Source organism: Gymnoscopelus braueri (assembly GCF_963280865.1).
Source record: "Gymnoscopelus braueri genome assembly, chromosome: 1".
NCBI lineage: Eukaryota > Metazoa > Chordata > Actinopteri > Myctophiformes > Myctophidae > Gymnoscopelus > Gymnoscopelus braueri.
Genome location: NC_137603.1, coordinates 21,879,683 through 21,888,109, shown reverse-complemented (window position 1 = coordinate 21,888,109; position 8,427 = coordinate 21,879,683).

The following is an 8,427-nucleotide window of genomic DNA, read 5'->3' as shown; positions in this document are numbered from 1 at the left end:
GAAAAATCTGCTTCCTCACTCCCTTCATGCCAAAGTTCAGATCGATTGGTCAACCCACTGAGGAGAAAAATGGATGAGATAGACAGAAGTTCAGAAGATAGACAGTGTTCTTAATTGTATGATAGCAGCATAGAATCAAGCTCCAATAGGGTCAAAATCCTGAAGAGAGAATATTCCTGCAATACATGTGCTGTATGACTCCTCAATCTTGCTGTTGTTGTGCCCTCTCTGTCTCTCTGTCTCTTTCTCTCCTTGTGTCTTCCCATTCCCATTCCCTCTCTCTCTCTTCTTTTTTCAATATTTTCTTCCTATTGTGTTTGTCTATTAATCATCCTGTCTCTTCATCTCTTTTTGTCTCTTGGTCATTCTCCCTGTTTGTTTTTTATTGCCTTCATCTATACCTCCTCCACTATATCCTCTCATGTCTTCATTGTATCTCTCTTCTTTAATTACTGCCCAGTAAACAAACCTCAGCTTTCTCTACCCCCATCCCCAAGCTTCACAGTCAGAAGTACTTAGGTGCTTTTGATAGGAAAGTCAATTGTGTGTGTGTGTGTGTGTGTGTGTGTGTGTGTGTGTGTGTGTGCGTGTGCGTGTGTGTGTGTGTGTGTGTGTGTGTGTGTGTGTGTGTGTGTGTGTGTGTGTGTGTGTGTGTGTGTGTGTGTGTGCGTGTGCGTGCGTGTGCGTGTGTGTGTGCGTGTGATTTCACGAATTTCTGGCAGTTATGATCGTTTTTAGAAGTCGTATATTTCAGGCTTTTTAGACGGTAAGGAGACATATACCGTAAGCGTCTGTCCTTATTTCCTAATTAGGTGCAGTGTCGGAGGTCAAATTAAATAAAAGTGGCATTGCTAAAAGTTGTGTGTTTGGGTTAATGCATAATGTATTTCAGGGTGTTCTGATGTTGGATTGCAGTAATATGGGAGTAGAGCTGATGGATCATGGCTGGTGGTCACTATAGTTACATCAGTGATTTAACCTTTGTGGCACTGGGTCATATGGACAGTGGTGGACAGTAACTAAGCACATTTACTTGAGTACATTATTAATTAAGTACATTTATTGAGTACATGTAATTTACTATTTATATTTGCTTTTTTGGATACTTATTACTTTCACTCCACTACATTCCAAAGACAAATATATTTTACTTTTGACTACAAGTCTGTGAAGTATTCGTTTCGGGCCCCTATAATGCAGTTGGCCACACACTGTGTTTTTCACAAAAGGAAACCAATCACGGTACCTGCTCTCTCAATTGCGATTGATGTAAAAGCGGAAATACGTCATCCAGGCGAGCAAGGCTATCCATATTGCTCTATGCATCTATGCTATCCCTCTTTCAATCAAACAAAAGGCACTAATGGCGGTGGCTGGCATTAGAAGAATGCGATGAGTCAAATCAGAACACCCATGGCCATATCTCAAGTCAATGTTTGAGATTTCAGGCTTGAGAAAGACTATGTTCAACGTTTACGGAGAATGTTTTCCATTTGGTTGATTTGGTTGCATTTCTATGTTTTATAGGCTTTGTATAGGGTAGTGTTCTACAAGTGTGTCTTCAGTATGTTTTTAATCAATTACTTTAACTTTTGAGTACAATTTTGACTGAGCAACCTTTACTTATAGTTGAGTTAATTATTGACCAGGAGTATCTATATTTTGACTCAAGTACTGGACTTGAAAACTGTCCCCCAATGCTTATGGATTTCAGTGTCCAATTCCACTGTAAGCTGCCGTGTTATGACATTTCTGTGAATTGTCCCTCTGATTAATGATCATATTGAATTAAAACTAGACGCGTCGCAATTCAGGGCAATTGCAGAGTGTGGTTGCGCCGACGCGAGTCGCGGGTCGCTGCCGCCGGGACTCGAGGAATACGCTGGGAGGAATACCGTCGGAGGCTGCGCCAATTACATTGTCACGCAACTCGTGAGATCACTTGCGTTTCATTTTGAGAGGATTGGTCCCCCTAACCTTATGGTTTTTGCATCAAAAGGTTACATTTTGAGCATTTGTGGCGCCCCCTATGGATCAAAGTGGAAATGCTTATGGGGATTTGTTGAGTAAACCACCCTCGACATGTGATTTAAATTTGGGATTGACCGGACGTTTCGTTCGTGATTTTTGGCATTCTTTGTAAAACTGGCCCCTCCCACTAACTTTGGAAGCCAATAACGAAAAAAAATGCCGTTTGGATATCTTTATCGCATGGGTCCATAGATCACGTGTACCGATTTGTGTGAGATTTGGACAAAATTTGAAGGAAAAGGAGCAATAAGTGTGTTTTGAAGAAAATTCAAAATGGCGGAAAATATATCCTGACACAAATGGGCGTGGCCTATATGGGAAGTTGCGTAATGAAAAACAAATTTTATTTAACGACCTACGGTTAAAGAGTTATAGGCCAAAACGTAAAGGGGGCTTTTATAGCGCCACCATGAGGCCGACTGGTGTAATAATTTTTCTAATAATTTCGGACTAAATTATAAACCTCCCCTCCAAGTCGTGTAACTCTAGCCCTTACCGTTTCTGAGAAAAGAATACTTGAAATCTAGTTTTTTAATTTTCCCATTTTCCATTGAAGTGGATGGGGAAATGTAATTCACTAATAAATTAATATCAATTAAACTATGCAACCAATCTCTTAGCAAAATACAAGCACACGATTCCCGGTCAAGCCGGTCATTTTGACTTATGGCACAACATTAAACAAATGCAAAACTGTGGGAGGAGATGCGGTTCAAAGTTTTTCAGTTTCTCTATAACAATAGTCTGGTTGCCCTGTTAGGGCAACCACACTAATAATACATCAGGCCTCAGTAATCGTTTCTACATGTAAACATAATGCACACATGTGCAGTACGGAACAGTACGGAACGAACATGACAAAATGTTTCACACATTTCTCCGTCACCATCCTCATCTTTCTCTTTCTACTGGTTTCTCTGGCATATGGTCTTCTGTGAGGTCTTTGGGGAGACAACATCCGTCTTCATAAATCCCCTGCTGAATTGAAAATGTGGCAATTTGTGGCAATTAGTGTCATGCTTAGTAAATATGCCCCATAGTCTCCATGTCAACATGAATGCCTGTGTGAAAAAATGCAGTTAATAACTCACTGTCCCTCTCTGTATCTGCCAGTCTGAACACAGCACAAGTTACAGGCTGCCATTCATTGTCAATAGAAGCCTGCGGCTCGTAGCTGCTACAAACTCTACCAAGATACAATCCAAGTTGAGCTGGCTTCAACTGCAGCTACAAAGCTACAAAACGACCAAGTGTTGTTTAACCATTTCCACTCACCTTCGCTCTCCACACAATTCTTGCTTGCAATGGGGGAAAACTAATTATTTACGTGAGACAGTTCTGTGTTCATTTAAACCCTAGGCTCTATTTTCCTTTATATCTTTCTCGCTTGTCGAACAAACGCTTGATGACATCAAGGAGCGTGTTGATCTACACTTCAACAGCGATGCAGCGACTGGTATGCTGCGTTGCTTTGTAGCTTTTGTAGCTACCTGTGTGAACGCAGTATTACTGTCTCTCACTGTCTATCGCTCTCTCACTGTCCCTTAGTGTTGGACAATGACAAAGTACATTTACTGAGTAGCTACTGTACTTTCTTTTGAGTACTTTACTTATGACTTTCACTCCACTACATTTCAAAGATGCATTGACTTTGAGGGAAAAGGTATATGAAAGCCCTATTTGAAATAGTGAAACTTAAAACAGATCTACAAGCTCACAATGCGTCACATCATGTCACAAGGTGAGCTTTTAGAACTGTTATTTTCACTATTACTGATATATATATATTTTTAAATGCTTTGAAAATCGTTTGTTTTTTGTAAACTATATAAATCAAATACAGTAATGAGTTGATATTAAAAACGTTTTTTAAATTTATTTTTAAAGCAAGTACCGGTACTTAAACTCAAGACAGAGCAACTTTCCCTAGTAGTAATATTTGACCAGGAGTATCTATACTTTGACTCAAGTGCTGGAGTTGAGTACATTGTCCACCACTGGCCTCACTTTCTCTGACTGTCCCTAGCTCTCTCACTAAGCGTTCTGATTATCTCAACCGCCTGGGGGGGCAGAGATAGAAAGACACAGATCAAAAATATGAAAAGAAAATGAAAAAAAAGGAAAGAATGAGCAGAAGAAAGTGTTGAGGTCAAGCAGGTTTGTGTAACAGCTCTCAGGTTGACTGCAGGGATGAGGCTTTTAGTTAACAAACTCTCTCACACACACACACACACACACACACACACACACACACACACACACACACACACACACACACACACACACACACGCACACACACGCACGCACGCGCACACACTTTCTTTAGGAACACAATAGAAGGGTAAATGGTTTTTCTGAAAGTGATTCCTACCTTCTTATTATTTATTCATGGTTCTGCTGGTCACCGCAACCTTGAGACCTGTGCGTGTGCGTGTGTGTGCGTGCGCGTGTGCGTGCGTGCGTGCGTGCGTGCGTGCGTGCGTGCGTGCGTGCGTGCGTGCGTGCGTGCGTGCGTGCGTGCGTGCGTGCGTGCGTGCGTGCGTGCGTGCGTGCGTGCGGGCGGGTGTGCGTGCGTGCGTGCGTGCGTGCGTGCGTGTGTGTGTGATGGATTTCTGTAAAAGAGAGGGAATGGAGGGGGAGAGGAGAGAAAACAAGAATGCCTTCAAAGGTGAAGGAATGAGACTGTGGGCAGAGGGAGGGAGGGAGGGAGGAGGTGAGGTGAGGAGAGGAGGAGGTAGAGTTACAGGGTCAGGGAGTCAGAGGCATGGGAGGAGGCGAGGGGAGGGGAGGGGGAGGAGGACAGGGGGAGGTGGGGGGGCTGCGGTCGGGGGGACTCAGGGTTTGGGTTTCCGTCCTTGAGGGCTGAGCAGAGGACAATCGATAGAGAGACTGAAAGTAAAGCCAATCTGGAACCAGAACCAGACACAAATGAGATCACAGCATGACCCCTTCTGAGAGGAGAGGAGAGGAGAGGAGAGGAGAGGAGAGGAGAGGAGAGGAGAGGAGAGGAGAGGAGAGGAGAGGAGAGGAGAGGGGTTGGAAGAGAGCAGAGAAGAAGACGGAGAGAGGGGGATGACGAGGATAAATGGATGAGAGAGAGGCAGGTGAGGGATGGAACAGGGAGAGAGGGAAAAGAGGAGAGATGAGATGGAGAGAGGGAAAGAGCCATTAGGGTGCATAAATCCATCTCCAAAAAGAGTGAATGTCTGTATTAAACATGGCAGCAAACTGAATGAAAACTCAAAATTCAAAACATCCACACACACACACACACGCACGCACGCACGCACACGCACACACACACACACACACACACACACACACACACACACACACACACACACACACACACACACACACACACACACACACACACACGCTATATATATTCTTTTCTTTCATTTTCCCTCTATTAAGTATTGAAAAGTGTGTGTGTCCGTAAAGACCTCTACACACTGTACGATATTTGATCCGATTTCACTATCGGGGATATTTTTTGGTGTTCGCCGACAAAACCACCGATCTCAGTTAAGATCGGGCATTCCTCGGTGAGGTGTTGATCGTGCAGTGTGTAAAGTACTCAGAGAATTATTATCCAACAAACTTGTTGGATAATTGGGGCTATCGGCCCCGATCTAGTGCACGTTACAGCCAATTAGGGCACATTACAGCCATGCACCGTAGTCCTCCCGCATAGAACCGCAATATTACCGTCCAGACAGTCCAGTCCTGTATTAGTTAAACATGATAACCAATCAGCCGGGGCGCCTGATGGAGGGGAAAGGAACTGGTTGGAATAACGTGTTCCTTCCACGAGCTACGTCCAACCAGGGAAACTCTCCCCTGTCAGGTGACAAGAAGGTCAGTTGGCTCTCATGCATTGAAGGAGGCATGAGCTCGGCCCTGGCCTCCCTAGGTTGGCAGAGGGAAGGTAGTGCCCAGGATTACATAGACAATTGGCACTGGGTGTAAAAAATAGGGTTACAAAATCATGGGATAAAACAAAAAAAACAAAAAAACATGATAAAACAGATTGATAGAGTGAGCGAGCCTGCTCGACGATGGGGCTGTTTATTATTAGAGAGGAATAGGGCTTGCAGACAGAGAGAGCTGTGTGTGTGTGTGTGTGTGTGTGTGTGTGTGTGTGTGTGTGTGTGTGTGTGTGTGTGTGTGTGTGTGTGTGTGTGTGTGTGTGTGTGTGTGTGTGTGTGTGTGACGCACGTATGTATCTCTGAACAGTATTGCCAGGTTTTGCGCGAGAAATAAGCAACCAGGTCTATGAAAACAAGCCCAACAAAAGCGACTATAGGCTGCATGAGCACTTTAAACCTATATACAAATAAAATAGTCGATCTACAAGCTAACAACGCGTCGCAGATATTTTCAAAGAAAAAAAACAACATTAACACATTGAATGCCAATCGCGTAGATCTACGCGAACCTATTTAAAGCTGCAGCGTGCCAATCGCGTAGATCCCCCCCCAGGTGCACTTTCGGAATTTTTTGATCCATTTCCGGTTCCGGTTTGAAGACCGGAAACAGAATTATTTGGGATCCAGTTTTGCCGATCACGTCGGCCCCCATTCTAAAAGCGCACACTGAAACTCAATTCTCTTCCTGTAGTTTTTTCTCCTCGCATATCACTGTTTAACGTAATCCGCTCTAACTACAACCATGGAGGTCCGTTTGACACGTGTTTTTTTCTGGTAGACGCAGGGAGATCTGGGCGATGTAAACAGACCGTGCACAGCTCAATCTTAAGGATTTTAACAAGGTCTATGGCGACGTGAAAAAAACTAAAAAACAACAATAACACGTTGGCACTGGTGAGTACATTATGAGATTAACGTCTGGCATGGAATGTGTTAATAATAAATAATAAATAAATAAAGCCAAATAAGCAACTTCACTTTGGAAATAAGCTAAAAAGAAACACAACCACCAATATTTTTTACAAGCAACTCGTTTATAATAAGCGGACACGGCAACACTGCTTCTGATCTGAATTGCACCCTGGTTGACTTTTGAAACGTTTGTTTCAGAGAGGGAAAGTGAGAGAGAGAGAGGGAGAAATACAGAGAAATTGAGAATCATTAAATGTCAATCATTAGCGTCCTGTCTCGGTCTCGCGCATATATCACGGGAGCCTTTCATGTTTTCATGAGACGTTTGGAATAAAAACAAATGGATGTATTGGGTCGGGATCACATTGTGGTGAAATATCTTGCAATCAGTGAACCCCTGTCGCCGACCAATCAATCGTGCGAGAATCACAACGATATATTTAGCCCGATTTCAAGAGAGAAACTCGTGCAATGTGAAATGCTTAACGATCTGTTCACTCGCCGACCATTTCAAATATCGTACAGTGTGTAGAGGTCTTAAGTGCGTGCGTGTGTGCATGCGTGGGTGCGTGTGTGCGTGCGTGCGTACGTGGGTGCGTGTGTGCGTGCGTGCGTGCGTGCCATATTTTACTCTACAGCATAGCATACCACCAGTTATTCTTTACGAAAATCCACCACCTGCAGCATTTATTAACTTCTTCACCATCATCATCATCATCATCATCATCATCATCATCATCATCATCATTGTGACCTTCTCCTCTAAGGTTTCAGATGTAAGTGTAACTTGATCAGCAGATGGGACGTCCCATTACAGAGTCAGAGACAGTGATACGTTCATCAGGTTCAGGTGACTCAGGTATACAAACAGGTGTTCCGTGTTCAATATCAGTGAGTCAGATGTATTGAACTCTGTGTCAACTCTGCACCACAGACTGGACAACTGCTCTGGGTCATCGTTTTTAGAGTCCAACCCTGTCCCCTCGGGCCATGGGTTCAACTACACTCTGCCTTGTTGTCGGCACTAGCCACGAGGCAGAGGGAGAGAGAGCGAGAGAGAGAGAGAGAGAGAGAGAGAGAGAGAGAGAGAGAGAGAGAGAGAGAGAGAGAGAGAGAGAGAGAGAGAGAGAGAGAGAGAGAGAGAGAGAGAGAGACAAGTTAATGCACCGTCCAGCCATCATTTTGAATTAGATTCAGAGTAACAGCCCTGTAGTGTCTCCATATTGGTAAGCTGTGTGTGGAGGAACATTAAGATATGGGAATCACAAAGGACAAGAAATCATGATTAATTTCAGCCGGTCTTTAAGTAAGAGAATAATGGGTGCACACACTGATGGTGTACTGGCTCAGATGCTTGTCTGTGGCTCAGATGCTCAGATGCTTATTTATGGATCCATGTGAAGCCTGGTGGTCTAAGGTAAAACCTATTAGAATCTTACTCCTATGCCTTCCTTTCAACTTCCCAAAGTTCTGCCCCCGTCTTTCGATCATTCACAATTTTCTTATTATAGAAAATAAGACTAGTATTTTACTTAGATTACTACTAAAATT